The 17,712-nt window shown below is 44.8% G+C and overlaps 1 long non-coding RNA gene across 1 annotated transcript; it reads right to left on the bottom strand.

Annotated features, from left to right (window-relative positions):
• Nucleotides 1-1,346: 1,346 nt before the first annotated feature.
• On the bottom strand, nucleotides 1,347-15,992 carry LOC135375969 (uncharacterized). Its single transcript, XR_010417460.1, has 6 exons — nucleotides 15,950-15,992; nucleotides 15,830-15,880; nucleotides 13,212-13,244; nucleotides 9,695-9,736; nucleotides 5,903-5,966; nucleotides 1,347-1,393 (listed from the first exon to the last, which is right to left on the bottom strand). It is a non-coding gene; the product is annotated as an uncharacterized LOC135375969 (long non-coding RNA).
• Nucleotides 15,993-17,712: the final 1,720 nt, after the last annotated feature.

Below are 17,712 nucleotides of genomic sequence, written 5' to 3'. Positions count from 1 at the left end.
CTGCGGCACTTCAAAATCGGCATATCTGACCTTTAAGCGCGCCTATGATACCGTCTCGCACATCTGTGTGCTCCACGGGTTGCGGCCTTTTGGAGTCTCTTGGAACTGAAGAAAATCTAGAACACATTCTTCTCCATTGCCCACACTACCAACCTTCCCGAACTGTACTCTCCGGATCCCTTAACGAGCTACACTCTCGCCCCCACTCTCACGTAAAATTGATTTGTCTCTGCTCTGCCCTCAAACCTCTCCAACGCTCACCAACGCTATGCCCTCAAAGCTCTCTTCACCTTTCTGGAGACATAGCACTTGGATTCATATTGTGAAGGGGCTCATTTTTTTCATTCCCCACATCACCACTAGCAATGGGGTAGAGTATCGCCCCAGGCTCCCCCATTCACCATCTTGTAATAAAGTTGTTGTTGCTGTTCCTAAAGTGCAACCTTCACAACAAGCAACCACACTGGATTGGAGGAGGCATATCCGCTGTCATCAATGCTTATTTATAGCTTGTCGCTAATGCGTTTGCAATGAAGCACTTTGTTAGGCGACTTCATTGCCAACACTTCGACGTGTTCCACACTCTAAAAACTGGACTTGATCGCATAGCACGCTCTGTGGCAACCACAGCCATAGATGATAGGGCTATCGCTTCTGATTCGGGGAGAGAGGGAGGCATACGCCCTTTTTGTGTCAATTATCGTATATCCAAGTGACACAAAAAGGCGTACGACTCCTCTCCTTCGAATAAGAACCGATAACTGCTCTATGGCAAGCCGTGGCAGTGGTTGGCGCGGAGCGTGCTATGCAGTAAAGTTCAGTTTGTTCTACTGCAAGTCAGCCAACACGCTCTGCAACTAACTTCTCACATAGTATTACCTGATTTGTTTACCCCTGGATATGATGCCCTCTGGCCACATCCTTCTCGCCGCGCGACTTACCTCAAGTGGGTGATGGCGCGTCGTGTTCACAACGCTTCAAATAGATAACTCCAGAATATGAACGTTCCTTTGCACAATAAAGTTGCCCGTACCTAAGGCTTGTCGTTACCTTCGGTGGTCCAAGTCCAGTGTCCCTGTGCTAGGTAAGGTTTCCATTTTCTAAATTTGTAGCAGCCCAGCTTAAAACAGCGTTGACTTCTCGTCACCCGTGTTCAGAGTGGGAGTTATTTAATTAACTCATTTACCGTTTTATTCATTTTAACCATTCTATTACTCTACAGTGTATACACTCTGCAGTCGTCGCAGACTGTACCTAGGCACTCAAATTATCAACACTCGATTTAGTAATCTCTCCATGTGCGGTTTGCATGTATGGTCCGGCCGATGCGGACAAAGAGAGAAAAAGTCATTTCGAGCTTTATTACCAGGTGCTTTTATTGTCGCTCGTCACCCTGCAAGATACAAGTTACATGCTTTAGTTTGGATGTGTCGTACAATACATGGTTGTAATACAAGAACACAGATGCAATATAAAAACACTGGTCATCTTTTTTTTAACACACTCAAGAATACAAGATACAAAAGCTCGCAAATAAATATAGTTTCCGTTAAAGCGATGGCCCTGAAGACAGGAGACTTTGCTGGTCTTTTCAAAACACTGACTGCGAACTTGGACGAATTGAAAATGGCCTCGTTCTTAAGAGGGTGCCCTTTCATAAACTGCCATTCTTTGATCTAGGAGTAGTAGTGGCTGGACGTTGCGGGTACTTGTTGAGTTGGTTACGGCGAGGGCTTGCCTTGGGCCGCTGAGCACGTCCCCCGCGTTTCCTTCTCTTCGAGGACACGGAGAAGAAGGAAAGATTCAAGAGGTTCTCCCTCCCTCCCTCTAGACGGCCCCTTGCACATGCTATCACTCAAAATTTCAGTCGTCCATTATCTGTTTTACCTCATCCAACAATACGCAACTAATGCAACCTGGTAACGATGGAGGAATATCCTGAGACAAGCAACGATGAAGCACGACGACACAACACAAGTTCTCTAAGCACATTGTATACTCACCTCTACTCTGCTGTTGTCCTAGTGAAAGAAAAGAACAACGACCGAAAGGTTTGACGAGAGTTTGACTCTCGTTTGACGCGAGTGCATGAGTTTGACGAGATAACAAGCGGAGGAAACTGTGTGCCTTTATTGTACATCCTGACTCTCTTGTCAGTTTCTTGGCTTAAGGGGTCTCGGAATGGAATTAAAACACTTTGCTTTTCCTATGGACTTGTGTTGCGTCGTCTTCTTGTATGTTCCTTGTCCAAGGCTCGCTCAGTGAGGAATGTATGGTGCGTACGGTACTTCCAAAACCAGGCGGACGAGTAAAGTGCAGACTTCTATCGTCTCTTCTGAGAGGACAAATACAGCAGAATGTGTGGTGCAGAGCGCGCAATTACAGGCTATTAAAAAAATAAACGTTAACTAGTGGATTGTGGAACTAGTGGATTTGGATCGTGTCGTGTTTCAGCCATTCCTCTTTCGCGCACCTTGCACCTAGATTTATGAATCCCTCGATCTACGAACGATTTTTCGAGGAACCAAGGGTGTTCATAAGTCGAGGGTTGACTGTGTTCGTTGTGTTGTGTTCGTACATGTCAAACGGACTTATAAACGCTGTGTGCTGCTTGCACTCCTCAGTAAGGGAGATCTGCCAATGTCCTTTAATCAGATCGATGAAAGGGAACATCCTGCAACGACCGGTTTCATCCCGTGATCCCAATCAAACTCCATTCATCATCTCAAAATAAAGTTGTTGTTTGAACCCAGCCTGAGATGTATCCATGGCAGGGTTTATAGCATTCGAGTTTGCTTCTCGAAATACTGACGGCTTTTCATCTTAGACGGACTGTGTGTTTGTGCCGTTTCATGCACTCCGGTTTCCGGTAGCGCACTTGGCATGAGCGTTAAACCTCGTGGCCAGTAGTTCACTATGTCAGTTCACTGTATCGGCATATGGAGATGGGTTACGCTCCTGTACGTGCTTGTTTTTGTTTAATTTCCTTTTCGTTTCTTGGAAACCCTCATGTAATCTGTGCCCTCATGTAATGCCCGCGTGGGGCTTTGAGGTAATGACATAAATAATTATTAGGGGAGTTTGAAGCGGCTCATATTAACGATTACCAAAGCCCAATCGACCAATCAAGCAAAGCAATCACAGATTTGCGACCTAACAAGTTTTACAATGCGTGATGTTTAGTATTTTTTTAGGATTATTGAGACATTTTTGATAGTAAGCGATGGCTATAATTGAACCCCTGCATGTCATAAGTGGCCTTATCCCATTTTTTACTATTTTAGCTGGATTGTCACCCAGTTGCACACCAACCTGCCAAAGAAAATTCAGGACTGCATTGCAATTTATTGACCCGCTACAGCAGGGTAAGAAACGGGAAATGCATGCTTGCCAATGGGACGGACACTGAGATCACGCCACTTTTCTAGGTTTGGGATTTTTCGACATGCTCCCTCATTGCATACAGAAGTTCAGTTTTTCTGTCTCACTTGTTCTGTATATTCTAAATGTGTTTTGGAACACGAATAATGTTGCCTCGTGCTAGGTGCACGTGACATATTTTCCATGCTACGTTGAAAGCACTGAATATACTGCCTTGTGACGTGGCCCAAAGTCTTGGACACATGAGATTGGTTGGGAAGCCTATGATGGGTGTTACACCTGCGTGGAGCTTGCGAGCACAGCTTTTCTTCTTTTTTTTTGCCGCAGATCACATGTATTTATAAAATCATCACAGGCCGTTGTAAAATATGTACAATATGTTATACAATAAATATGTCGGTATTCATTTGACTAGTTTTAGTATTTTTTACCTCCTCCCTGATTACTATCAGCATAGCGCGTATCTGGCGTTTGGCAAGTATGGGTACGGTAGCACAAACTCTCGTTCGCTCCTTGTAGTTTCCTTTTTACTTTCTACGTTCTACGTGATGGTGGGCTTAATGTGTGTAAAAGCACCTCCATACGTTCATGGAAGTATAACGCCCCTTATTAGCATAAATGCATGTCGAAACAGAGTGGGGTTTCACACCAATCAGGAACAGTGCAAACGCATGCCGCCACACATTAATTTCCCAGATTAACCTCACCAATCCCAAGTAGCACAACGTACTGAAAGTCGCGTGTAATGGGGTGGACGGGTAGGTGGAATGCCTTGAACAGAGTCGTGACACTAAAGAGCATTGATAAGGCACGTACCGTCCACCCCCATTGCACTCGACTTTCACTACATTGTGCTGCTTGGAAAGTCTTCCCTGAGTCGGCTCGTGTGAAACATAGCAAGAGATAGCCGGACTATATATCGGTAGAATTTGCGGTATACATTGACAGAGAGCAAAATAACGTCGTTTTGGAATGTATGCAGCACATTATTCTTTCTTTGAATGTTGCTTCAAGGTCAAGGTAAAAAGGGGTTGCCGCCTTTTCTTTTCACACACGCACACACACACTATATCTTTTTCTTGTCCGTACACCGTACGTTATCATAGTTGTTTCACGGTGTCAGCAGGGCGGAATAACAAAAGAAGTAGCACGAGTAGAAGCGAGGTGACCACCAACAATTTTTTATGCAGACTGTTCTCTAACGAATGATGCATAATGTAAAACTCCGAGACTAGGGAACACGAAAGGACAGACACAACACAGTCTGTAGTCTCGGGGTTCTACATTATGCATCATCTTCACCAGCTCATCGCTTGCTTCATGGCCTTTCTTGTTTCTTTTTTTTTTTCGTTGAATAAAATGAGTTCCTGGGAAATAACCATGAACGTACGTAACCTCCAGGGCGAGGGCTCTGCTCCGCACACCTTTGAAAAGTATTTGTCCTAGTGAAAAGAGCGCATCTCAGAACGAGAGGAGGTCGTGACGAATGCTACTCTCCTCATGTGACCAGTGACGTACACACGACACAGCTCACGCATATATAAACGTCGCGTGAGCTCCGAGGAAAAAACGAAGAAACAAGGCACGGAGCCTCGAATACGTCACGTCTGCGGTTTCTTTATCTGATCGTTTTTTTTATTTTCTTTATTTCTTCTTTTTTTTTTTTTGTAAATTCGATTGCACACCTGTCACGCACCGCAGAAAGAAAATATTTTGCGCGGTCACTCCTGGTATGCAACTTGAGAGATGAGGCAGAATTTCGAGCGACGTTAAACATGTCACCTCATTGCTAAAAGGAAATCTAGTCCGCGTCAACTGCATGTGCCTACATAGTACAGGTGTCATTGGATCGCCGAACTGTTCTACTTGGGGAACTGTGGAGAACACGGAGCACGTGCTGATCACCTGCCGACGCTTCGACTGTAGTCGGCGAACACTGATAAACACCCTCGCGGAACTTGACAACCGACCACCTAGTGTTGAGAAAGTACTGCGGAGCTGGCCAAGGCAACAACAGCAACCTGCGCTGTGTGCACTGACGACCTACCTCAAGGACGTGCGTGCTGATATAATCTTTTAATTCATTCAGTGCTTCCACACATCGTGTCCTGGAACAGCTGGTCGCATCAGTGCGACCTACGTTTCCATTTTTTCTTTCTATTTCTCTTCTATTCTATCTGCATATGCCTTGGAGAAAAGGAGACGCGATAGCGAGCCAAGAGAAATAGTTCAGCGCCGTGAAGCAGCATAGTGTCACGTGGCCAGTCTTAACAGCCAATACGGAAGCAGAGTGAGCATAATGGGTTACATTATCTCGTTGAAGAGCGAGCGTGACCTCTCTATGTCCAGCCATCATATTTGCGGGACAGTAATATTGTGACAACTGAGATTTCGTTCCCTTTTTAAGTTGAACACGACTCTAGGTTACGGTTGTTGTGGGTGGCGACCCCTTCTTTAGGCCCTGTGCTTCCACATGGGGACTCTTTGTTGTGTCTAGTGAGGAGAAAAAGAATGTCCTCACCTTCATGGCGTCTTCTGTCAACACTGGTATGGTATTGCTCCAATAAGGCACACAGCTCGCGCGGCTGTAATAAACAAGTGACTCGGGATTTATTCCACCACACACGGGATGCGCTAATAATTCCCCAAAATACGCCTACATTTCGAGGCGCTGCGAAAGAATGCACTTAAAATATTTCCTCACAATCCAACTAGTAAAAACTGAACTGCGGGGATGTTAGTATTACAATGATATGGGGTCAGCGTTTCTTGGGCGGCATCGTATTCAACGTGAGAGATGTGGGAGGGAATAATTTCTAGAAGCATCGTCCCTGGTCAGCAGGTGGAATCTGTAAGGGTAAAAGAAAACGGGGAAAAACGCCAGTGTGTCGGCGAGTTTAACCTAGGTCATGAACCTGGGCTGCGCACTGTGGGCAAATGCCTGGGTATTCGCTGATTGTGAACTTGAAGTTGTGGATTAGGTATCATTTACGCTCTTCTCTGCTGCGGTAGGAAGGGAAACTTGATTGTAAGATGAATAGACTAAAGTCTTTAAAAGAACGGCCAGGTTCAAAAGTATCAGGAGAGGTGGAGATTTGGTTTGTTTGTTATGTACGATTTATGGTTATTAAAAACAATTTTGAAAGTACTTTCAGTTTGTCAGTGCATTGTGCTTTACAGAGATTACATTGAATATAGTTCAAAGGCAGGGAACACTCGTGTATTTCACTAAAATGCACACCCGCACTACAACATTTAAAACAATGTGGAAATTGACATTTCGAAACCAGTCCGCTTTCATTACCTGAATGAAGTGTCAGGACTGAGTTACATACTTATCTACAATGGCCAGTAACAATCCGAGATTACAACAACAGACATTACGTTCTAATAAATATACTGCGTTAGGTGTATCATCATTAACTTTAAACAAAAAGTTTGAATCTGTGATGTGGCCAGTGCCTATGTATCTGCAAATTTGGCACCTGCGCCCCTGTGTTTATTGACTTTATACCGTTACCCAAGTGCCCCCGAATATTTCAAGTACGGCGGTAAGCTACGCGACATGGTTCAGCGAATATTTCTTCTGGACGCTCCGACCAAGTTCAAATTGAGTGCTGCCGTTGTAGCATCTTAAAATTGGGCATAGCGTTGCCCAAACGCATGAGGAGTTTTTGCTACGTTGGGCCGTCGTGATTGTCGAGGAGCAAGGCACCTTGGCTGACCTCTCTTAACATTTAAAAAGAAGAGGCAAGCCCCAACGGCCACGAACAATAGTTCAAGACGAGCAGATCTCGACGACGGAAGCGGCGCCCACAAGTGAAAAGTCCGAAATTAGCCTCACATGACGTCCATCCGGTTGCATAATAGATGACGTCACGGACTTAGATATCTCTAGCGGAACGGCAGAAGATCAAAAGGTTGTTGCAGATACGTTAAAAAGTAATTTAGTGTAAGCATCCCACAAGCAAAACAAACATAGAAGTGTGCAACGGACTGACGAAAAAGTCAAGTGCTTCGTGTATTCGGGTCAATAGCGGGAACGGCAATCACAACAAATGCTTGCGCATTGCTATAGTATCTTGTTCGTTATAATGTGTTATAGCTCAAAAACCAGTGAAACATTTCACTCGTAATAAACGTTTTTATCGTGTTATACGCGGTTTCTTTTTCGAGAGAGTACGGAACTGCTTTTCTACCTGCCGCTTTGGGCATTTCTCGACGGCGCGCTTGCCGCTCACAAAAGCTGGGCGTTCTGCCGCTACAAAAACTCCCCACATAGTTGCGCCTTAAACGAGCTGAGAAAGCACTACAATTTTTTCCAGCCAATCTATTAACCTCCCTATTACAATGTACCATGTCAAGTCATTCATTCAACAGATGTATAGATATCGCAGAATTTCGTTTTAGAAATCGCGATGGTGCCCAACGGTGTCAATGACCAGAATGATCCTTAGAAATCACAAGGAGAGAGGTCAGACAACAAGAACAAAAACAATAAATGAAGCACAGCTGATGATGAGATGGGCTAGAAGAAAAATTAAGAGAGCGCAAAAGGCGCCTTTCTCCTCAATGGCACGCCAGATCCCGGCCCTAGCGTACTTGAGCTGAAAAAGCTAAAGTACTTCTATAGCCAAGTACGCGATGCAAGCCAATCCATGATGAGAACACAAGGTATCAACTGTTTCACGTGCTTCAAAATACACTTTTCTATTTCATTGACATGTTACAGTACGACTGGTGTGACTGCAATACGTCTGTACCTCTTCAGAAATGAACCTTACATCACATAAAGAACGCAATCCATATTTGGCATATGACACAAGCAAATTATCACTTTCGAGTTGAAATTAATGGCCACATCGACGGCGACTCATCTAACGTGATATATATATATATATATATATATAGCAATGTAATCTCCGTGAAGCACAGTACATTGGCCAAACTACAGCTAATCTTCAGATTCGTTTTAATAGGCATAAATCCAACGTAGCGAAGGCACTTGAGTGAACGCCTGATATTCCTTTAAAGACACTTTGGTGTTAGGTTTCTCTACCCAGCATACAACAGCGTGAGTCATACCTAATCCACAAATTTCAGTCCGCCATCAACATCAGTCGCTGGCATTTTGTCCACAGTGCGCAGCCGGGGTTCATGACCTATAGGTTAAGCTCGTCGACTCACTTCCGTTCTTTTTTCTTGACAGATTCCTCCTGATAACTAAGGACAAAGTTCCTGACATGACAAGCGCCCTACCGCGTGCACAATTCTTATACTATCCCTTTCTATTGCTTGCATGTGGGGGCCCATATTATTGTTTAACAGAGTTGTGTCAACGACGACGCTGTCGTCTGCTTCCTAATCGCTTCCTTCCTGCTCCGAGAGTTCGGGCTCCCAGTCTTGTCGTCTTTTTATTTCTCATATCATTGTTCAAGCGTTGTTCGTTATCCACAGCCTTCTTGCTTCATTAGAGAGATTTAGTACATCGTACGCAAAGGTGGTAGCGTACGTAACAGATAGCGTTGGTGGTTCTGTGCACTGCGTGAAGGTTTCTCGCTATTATGGGCATGCACAGAACCATCAACGCCATTCCTTACGTGCGCAAGGGCCATAGTGTACGAATTACTAAAACTCTTTATTGGAAGGGAGTTGCCTCAGGACAGAAGCCGCCGATATTTCGAACAGAGACTGTTCTTCTTCTGGGCACCGTCCTCATCATTGGCATGGTATTTAAAGGGTTAGGTGTGACGTGTTTAACCCTTTAAATACCATGCCAATGATGAGGACGGTGCCCAGAAGAAGAACAGTCTCTGTTCGAAATATCGGCGGCTTCTGTCCTGAGGCAACTCCCTTCCTACATTCTACCGGTTCGCTGGATTTCTACCCATCTACTAAAACTCTTTATTGTTCCGTTGGGGACGGTGATCGGTCAGTGGATCAGTTTCTTTAGCGTTTGACCACACATATACTTTTCGTGGGTGTATTACAGCTTATTACTCCATGTTCTCAACTCTCAACATTCAACGTTCAGTATCTCAACGCCTTTGAGGACAGTTAAAATGTGCCCTGAAATCTGAGCACAATATGTTGAAGGTCGCTGGTGAACAACGACTTAGGTAGCACACAACATCCTTCTTCCAAGGGCGGTCACAATGGGGCAAATGAAAAAAAAATAGAGAAAGACAAACAAAAAAAGAAATGAAATATTCTGCGTATTGCACAGTTGGAGGGCACCAAATGCGGGAAACAAATTCGCATTTTTCGCGGTTAATTCGAGAATAGAATAAGTGCATTTTCTCGCAGTACTTACCACGTCCAGGAGACGCTTCACGTGCCTTGAGCTTTATATAATCTGCATGGAATATTGTGATCAGTTTATGTTGGACTTTGTGTTGGGAAGAGTATATACTAACGGTCACTCACAGCATAATCTAAAGAAGTAACAACAACAACAAGAAGAAATGGTGACGATGAGATGTGGTGTTTCACCGCGGTGGTGAGGTACCCTACCCCACTGCACAGGAACATTATGTGAAGCTGATGAAGGAATGATGAAAACACAAGAAAGATCTAAAGCGTCTGAAGCAATCCAGTGGACGACGGGAAGTCCATGAACAGGTGAAGAACCGGACGATGGAGCCCAGGATCTTCATAAAGAGCTAAGTTATAGCTAGGCCTTCCGGGTTCTTCGGATTGAGAGAGAGAAAAAAACATGCTCCTGTCTTTAGCGTCGGAGGGGTCAGCATAACCTGTGGACTCGTTAACCGCCTTTATGCCCACGAGCGGGTTACCCACCACCACCACGAAAGGATCACATGACCCTCTGCAGCAGCCTATGTTACATTTATTTTTGAATGATATATGCCGGTATAACTCCATAGGTCGCTCGCACATGACGACATTTCGACCCTTTTTCGAGTTTTCTTAGGGGATGTTCAGCGGTGTTTCTTTCTGTTTTTGTGTGAATTGCAGTTCGCGTCCTCCTCAAACTGTACAGGGAAACACAGAGCGCATGTAGATCGTCTTCTTGGAGGGACAGCTGTTTTCGCAGCGCAGAAAGATAGTGCGCGAGCAAAAGTTGCGTTGCAAATACATCGAGGAATATCCGATTTCAAGATGTTCACATCACCAAACGTTCGCTCTAGCAATACAGATGTCTGCAAGGTCTGTTGTGTTCTCAACATGAGTGTAACGAGGACATTCTTTCAATGTGAAGACTCCTAGGTTTTAAATCTAGAGGTCGAAGGATGTCTTCTCAGGTTCATCATCATAGACATACAGGCCGTCCCGGCAGCCAGCTGGCGGACATGGTGACGGTGTGCTGACTCTTGTGGTTACCCAGCATATCAGCATTAGCTACGGGCACTAATCTGATGTGGTGAGACTAATGTGATAATCGTCTTCATAGCAGGAGACACATATCTGTGCTGATGTGGAACTTAAGCGTTTTAGTGGATCATAATCTATCGCATTGCTGGGCTATGATAAGACGCGGACAATGTCCGACACAGTAAAAATGTGATTGGCGTAAGCAGAGGGTGAAGTCAATAGACTGAGGTACTTCCATTAAAGGTTGTCCAGCATATTAATATTTTTTAACAACAATGAATGCGTTCTGGGATAATAAAGTGACGTTCTTACACAGATTCTACGGACGCAACCATAAGGAACGTCCAGTCCAAGGTGATCAATTACGCGTGATGTAAATATACAAGATGTGAGTAGGAACAATATGGTCTAGTACATCCTATAGGACAGTCCCGATGCGCATCGCGAAAACGCAAGATTGTGCGGTATGACTGTTTTCCACTTTTTTTTTATTATATAACTCTGCTGGATAACTTCTTAAGCTACTGCTCACTCACTACACTCTTAGAAATGAGCTTCACCACATAGCACGCTCCTAGCCAACCATCATCCCAAATGACAACGTTCTCGCCCCTGATTTGTTGAAAACGGGAGGCTCAGCCCATTTTGTGCAATATGCACAGCACAGAATAGGCTCCGACTCCCGTTTTCAACAAATCAGGGGGAGAACGTTGTCATTTGGGATGATGGTTGGCTAGGAGCCTGCTATGTGGTGAAGGTCATTTCTAAGAATGTATGCGCTTATGCTGTAGATCTAAAACCACTTGGGTATTTTATCGATTATTATTATTATCCAATGACGGTCCTAGACCCTAGTGAGGTGGATCCGAAACCGTGACATTTTGTCCGCAGTGCGCAGCCGAGCTTAATTACCCATATGCCAAGCTTGCCCACCCACTTCCGTGAATTTCTCTTTACAGATTCCTCCTGATGACTCTGGACAAAAGCTCCTGGCATGACATGCGCCCTACCGCGTGCACAATTCTTATACTATATCTCCCTGGTGTTTATATGTGAGTGCCCATACTACCGTTTGACAGAGTTCTCTCAAGGACCGACGCTGTCGTAATCGCTTCCCTATCTGCTCTGAGAGTTCGGGCTCCCAATCTTGTCGTCTTTTTATTTCTCATATCGCTCTCGACAACCTCCTGACTTTTTCACCAGTGTAGCCCTTACATGGGGTGCCGTTGCGATTTCAGCTTTAGACAAATATCGGTTATGATACGTTAAGCTATAATAACCTCATGACCCCCAGTTTTTTCCAACACCCCTCCGTGCTTGGGATACTGGATAAAGCACTGACCTTGCGACAGCGGCATAGGGCATTAGACATTCAAATAGGCAAGGGCTCCGACATTCTTCGGCGTGTATCTCGTACCGTATTGTGTACTCGTACCTTGTACCGCATAATTTACAGCTTGCGTGTATGAAAACGTCTCGCAAAAGTAGGATGGTGTGGCATATTCCATTGCTAGTAGATATGCGTACAAATTTTATTGCTTTTTCGAAATGCGTCCGAAGATCCTGCCCCACCGTATAGTTTTTTTATGTAATAAACGGGCGTTACACGCGAACTGCTATATGCGTCACAAAGTAGCTGAACCACACAGAGGCACCCTAAAGCAGGGGAGGGTAAACACTCTTAGCACGCTCAACAGGCAAGCTACGGACATCGCACGTTATTTGTTGCACAAACGGGAGTTGCCAAAAACGAAAATTTGATCCATGTGTGTTGCACTGCTCTTTTAAGAGATTAATGCACATAATTTTTGACTGTTCCCAGCGGCGTAGCCCGAGGGGGATTTAGTGGGATTTAACCTCCTTGAAACTGTACCTTTGTTAGCGAATTTTTGTGAGGAAAATGGGGAAGCAATGCTTCTCCCCATGGAAACTTCCTATAGTTCCCCTCTCGAAATATTTGTCTGTCTACGCTACTGTCTGTTCCTACAGAAAATAAGAATCCACTAGGAGCTTGTTCAGCCTTCTGATAATGAAAACGGGTAGTTTTACGGCGGGAGGCAACTTTGACTATGGGTGTTTCACGCCTGAGAGTGATCGGCTACGGCAAGCACCTCCATAATCATCGTCACCACCACCACTTGATAATGGTGATGCCATGGTGATCGTTGCCTGGATCAATTTCTTTACCGTTCGACCACGGATTCTTTTCGTGGGTTTATTACAGTTGATTACTCCATATTCTCAACTTTCAATCTTCAGTAACTCAACTTCTTTGAGGACAATTAACGTGCCCTGAAATCCGAGCGCAATATGTTGAAAGTCGCTGGTGGACAACGGCTTAGGTAACACACAAACTCCTGCTCGCAAGGGCTGACACAATGGGGTAAATAAAAAAAAAGGAGAAAGACAAAAAAAAAGAAACGAGAATTGTAAGTATTGCACAATTGGAGGGCACCAAATGTGGGAACCGAATAAGTGAATTCTATAGCAACACTTACCCACTCCAAGATATGCTTCACGTGCCTTGAGCCCTGCATGGAATATTGTCATCAGTTTATATTGGACTTTGTGCTGAGAAGAGTATATACTACTCACGGCCACTCACAGAGTAATCTGAGGAACTAAGTTATAGCTAGGCCCCGGGTTCTTCGGAATGATAAAAAAACATACTCCTCTTTTTTTCGCCCAAGGTCTCAGCAAGAAGAGTTATATCCTGAGGACTCGTTAACCGCCTTTATATCGGCGAGGAGGTTACTCTCCCCCAACGACAAACGATCTCTTGACCCTCAGCAGCAGCCTATGTTACATTTATTTTTGTCCGAGGTATGCCGGTATAACTCTGTAGGTCACTTTATTCCACATGACGACATTTCGCCCCTCTTTTGAGTTTTCTTATGGGATGTCTAGCGGTTTTTCTTTCTGTTTTTCTGTGAATCGCATTTAGCGTCCTCCTCAAACTGTACAGGGAAACACAGAGGGCATGTAGATCGTCTTATTGGAGGGACAGCTGTTTTCGCAACGCAGAAAGATAGTGCGCGAGCAAAAGTTGCGTCGCAAGTACATCGAGGAATATCCGATTTCAACGTCACGATTTCACGTTTCAGATTTCACGTTCGCACGAGTAATATAGATGTCTGCAAGCCCTGTCGCATAACAGTAAGGGCTTCTGTAAGGCAGCTTCTGATGCCTTTCGCGAGTATATCGTTTTACCCAGCAGTGGCTTTTTCTTCAAATTTCATATATCTAACCAGGCTGTGTAAGGATCAACAACGAAAAACTCGGAATTTCGTAAAGTCCCCAACCCTGTCACAAGCGTAACAGGCTTCGGTGAAACATCCCAAGCACCACAATGTACTAAAGGTCGAGTACAATAAAGTAAGACGGGTAGGTGGGCCTTGATCAGATTCGCGAAACTAAAGAACATTGATAATGAGAGAACTGATGTTCTGGGGCTGGAACGCAGAAAGTACAAATACATACAAAGCCTCAAATTGCCTAAGAAGTTAACGAAGAAAGATGAAAGACACTGAAAAGTTTAGCCAGCTGTAGGACACAAATGCACATAAGTATTAGCTTAGCTCAGTCGATTAGAGCCCTGGACCAGTAATCCAGAAGATGTGGGTTCGAGTCCTGTAGCTGGCTAACCTTTTCAGTGACTTTCATCTTTCAATATTGATAAGACACATACCGACCACACCTATTGCACTCGGCTTTCAGTGCATTGTGCTGCTTGGGATACCGCTGTCATTCGCTTCATTCGAGTTAATGAACATGGGGAACGTCGTCGAATTCATTTTAACGTCGGCTGTCATGGTGGAACAACTCAAAGAGGAAGAGACGTACCTCAGGCTTGAAGAAAAGGCATCGTCTCTTGATCCAGATTTATTTCATGGTCTCCTCATCTAGATTATCATTTACCATCGTCATCCTTACCTTTATGCACATAGAGACACTGACCACTAACGAGAGACCGACTTCCATGGAAGAAGGAAAGAGAGGAGAAGCCGAGATTGGGGGCCAGTCCAGCGCCCCATGTGAGACCCCAACGCATATCTTCGGAATATACTTGGATAATTGTGGACTAGCGCGTCCAAGTGGCCCCCAAAGTGTCGTGTGCAAAGCGACCCAAAGCAAAGCTACAGCTCCTCACGTCACTTGCTCCACACTTCTCTTTTCTGAAGAAGAGCTTTTTCGTGTTTCCTCCATGCCAATTTCAGTCAGCGATCACAGCACAACCTCCGCTTAGTCAACGCCACAAAGCTGCATGTAACCTAAGACCTTTCGTTATGTGTTCTCAACATGAGTGTAACCAGCACGTACCACCCTTCCTTCAATGTGAAGACTCCTAGGTTTTAAATGTAAAGGTGGAAGGATCTCTTCTCAGGTTCATCATGATACACGTACAGGACGTCCCCATAACCGGCTGACGGACATGATGACAGTGTGCTGACCCTTGTTGTTACCCAGCATATCAGCGTTGGCTACTGACACTACTCTGATGTGGTGACACTAATGTGATAATCGTCTTCATAGCGGGAGACACATGTCTGTGCTGATGCATAACTTGAGCGTTTTACTGGATCGTAGTCTATCGCATTGCGTGGGCTATTATAAGACGCGTACAAGGTCACCAAAGATGTGATTGGTGTAAGCCGAGTCAATAGACTGAGGTACTTGCATTAAAGGTGGTCCAGCATATTAATATTATTCAATAACAATGGATGCATTATCGGAGTGTAAAATGACGTTCTTATCCGGATTCTATGGACGCAATCATAAGGAAGGCCCACTCCAAGGTGATCAATTACGCACGATGTAAATATACAAGACGTGAGTTGGAACAACATGTTCTAGTACCTCCTTGGACAGTCTCGAGCCACATCGATAAAACATGAGACAGTGCGATATGACAGTTTTTCTTTTTATATATATAGATAAGTCTGCTGGATAACTTCTTATGTGCTGACTAACTACGCTCTTATGTTGTAGATCACAAACCACTTGGATATTTAATCGATTATTACTATTATCACCCAATGATGGTCTTTCATTAAAAGCTGTCCAGCATATTACTAATATTGATCGACGATCGATAAGTATAAAATTATGTTGTTACCGGGATCAGCACTTCTATATATCCTCCCAGGCCAGGCATCAGCTGCTGCCACTGCAATAGAAATATTACAACATCGTAAACATTTGGACATGTTTCGGAAACGTTGCCATGGGTACTCACATCCAATGACGAAGAGTAACAGGAGAAGGACCTTCATGATGATTCAGGACATTCTTGGTTGATGCTCTTCACTGTGTCGGCTACAGCGCTGTATTAGAAAGATGGACATGCTAGATATTACCAGAATTTTAGAATACGCCTGGCCAGTGCGAAGTAGGTTGTAGGTAGCTAGTAGTTAGTAGGTTGGGTTTAGGTTGTTCACCCACCTTTCTCTCTTGGTACGACAAGACTCAATCACAACTATGTATACCGAGGACAACAAAACGTGATTTCAGCAACACTGAGAGTATGTTTTTTAGGTTTCTTCGCTAACCTTGGATGCAAGCAGGCTACAGACGTGGTGTCCATTTATTTATTTATACCTGTATCGCATTGGTCAGGGCTAAAGGCTAGGCCAGCATAGAAAAACTTATTATAGCTGCTCACTCGAGGTTGTGGTAAAACTGTGAACCTCTTTGGAATGATACGTGTGTTATTGGTAGACTGCAGCAAGCAAAAAGGAAACGTCAGATGAGGGAAGCTTTAGTCATTTAGTCGTCAGGGCATCGCGAACAGTGAGGAATCATTCCTGGTTTATCTACCCTTGAAGCAGCCCTTGGTTATTGAGTTACTTCCCCTTTTCCCAAGGTGTGTACTGCATACAATATATGTGCTGTGTTGAGTAAAAGTCATTTGTTGACTTGAGCTGCTTGCTGTTCGTCTTTTGTCACTCTATGTAAGCCCAAGCTTAGGTCCATTAAATCTGAAAGTTCTGCGGCCCTGAAACAACCCAGAATCCCAGCGTTTTGCCATTAGCGCTCTACTAAGATTCCTGCGGATACGGACTGGGTTTGTCTTATTTGACCGCTAATCTTTCACTACGGCACCACCAGAATCCCACGGGCGCATGTGTCTGAGTGGCTCTTGCCTCCAGCAGCCATCACCCTCTCCAGATGAATGGGGATTGGCAAGTCCTCATAATTGCGTCATAAACTGCAGACTGGGAAGTACTTGGCTTCGAACCTCGGTTCCGGCTGTCCTGCCAGGGGTTTTCCAGCGTTTTCCTCAGACTCTTTCACATATATGTCGGCACAGTTCCCTTAGAAGTCGGCTCAGGACTTCGTCCAACTCTGCAAGGCGGACAACGGCGAGCTCTTTGACCATCACCTCATAGGAGCGTCATAGCAACCTCTTCGCGTATTTTGACCAAACATATATCTCCCCCAATCTCGACATCATCTTAAGTCAATTTCGTCTACCAGCTACCCTGCCTCTATCCATGCCGTTTTTTATCTGTCGCACTTTGAAGATTGTCAGAAACATGTGTATTGCTTGACCTTATTATTGCTTGACCATTATATGACCTTCACATCCGTCACACGTGCACGTCTTAGAAGCGTCCTTGGCTTAGGAATGTTCGGTGCCCGAGGACTCCGTACCACGCCCGATTAATTTCTAGGTTTCCGGCCCCGAGGCCGACAAAGTTGTAGCCTACCCGGTCCGTCCCAGTGAAGCGGACTGTAAAAGTTGACCGTGGGTCGCAGAAAGTGGGTTAGACAGGTTCGAGCTCAATCTCGGCCCGGCGATGTAAGTGCCCGGCCCGCAAAGAGAACGCACGTATATGTAACAAATTTTACTTAGGACGCTGATGCAACTTATGTACCCAGGGTATGTACCCAAAGTGTTCAGTTCGGCGCTGCAACTGGAGACAGTAGTCTAGCCTTCACGTACGAATCCCGCGCAGATGTAGGCGTCTCGTGATTCCTGTTCCTTGCAAGCCTGGA

This window comes from Ornithodoros turicata, unplaced genomic scaffold (genome assembly GCF_037126465.1).
Source record: "Ornithodoros turicata isolate Travis unplaced genomic scaffold, ASM3712646v1 ctg00000961.1, whole genome shotgun sequence".
Taxonomy (NCBI): domain Eukaryota; kingdom Metazoa; phylum Arthropoda; class Arachnida; order Ixodida; family Argasidae; genus Ornithodoros; species Ornithodoros turicata.
The sequence above is the reverse complement of the archived record's forward strand: the minus strand, read 5'-3'. Positions and strand labels throughout refer to the sequence as shown.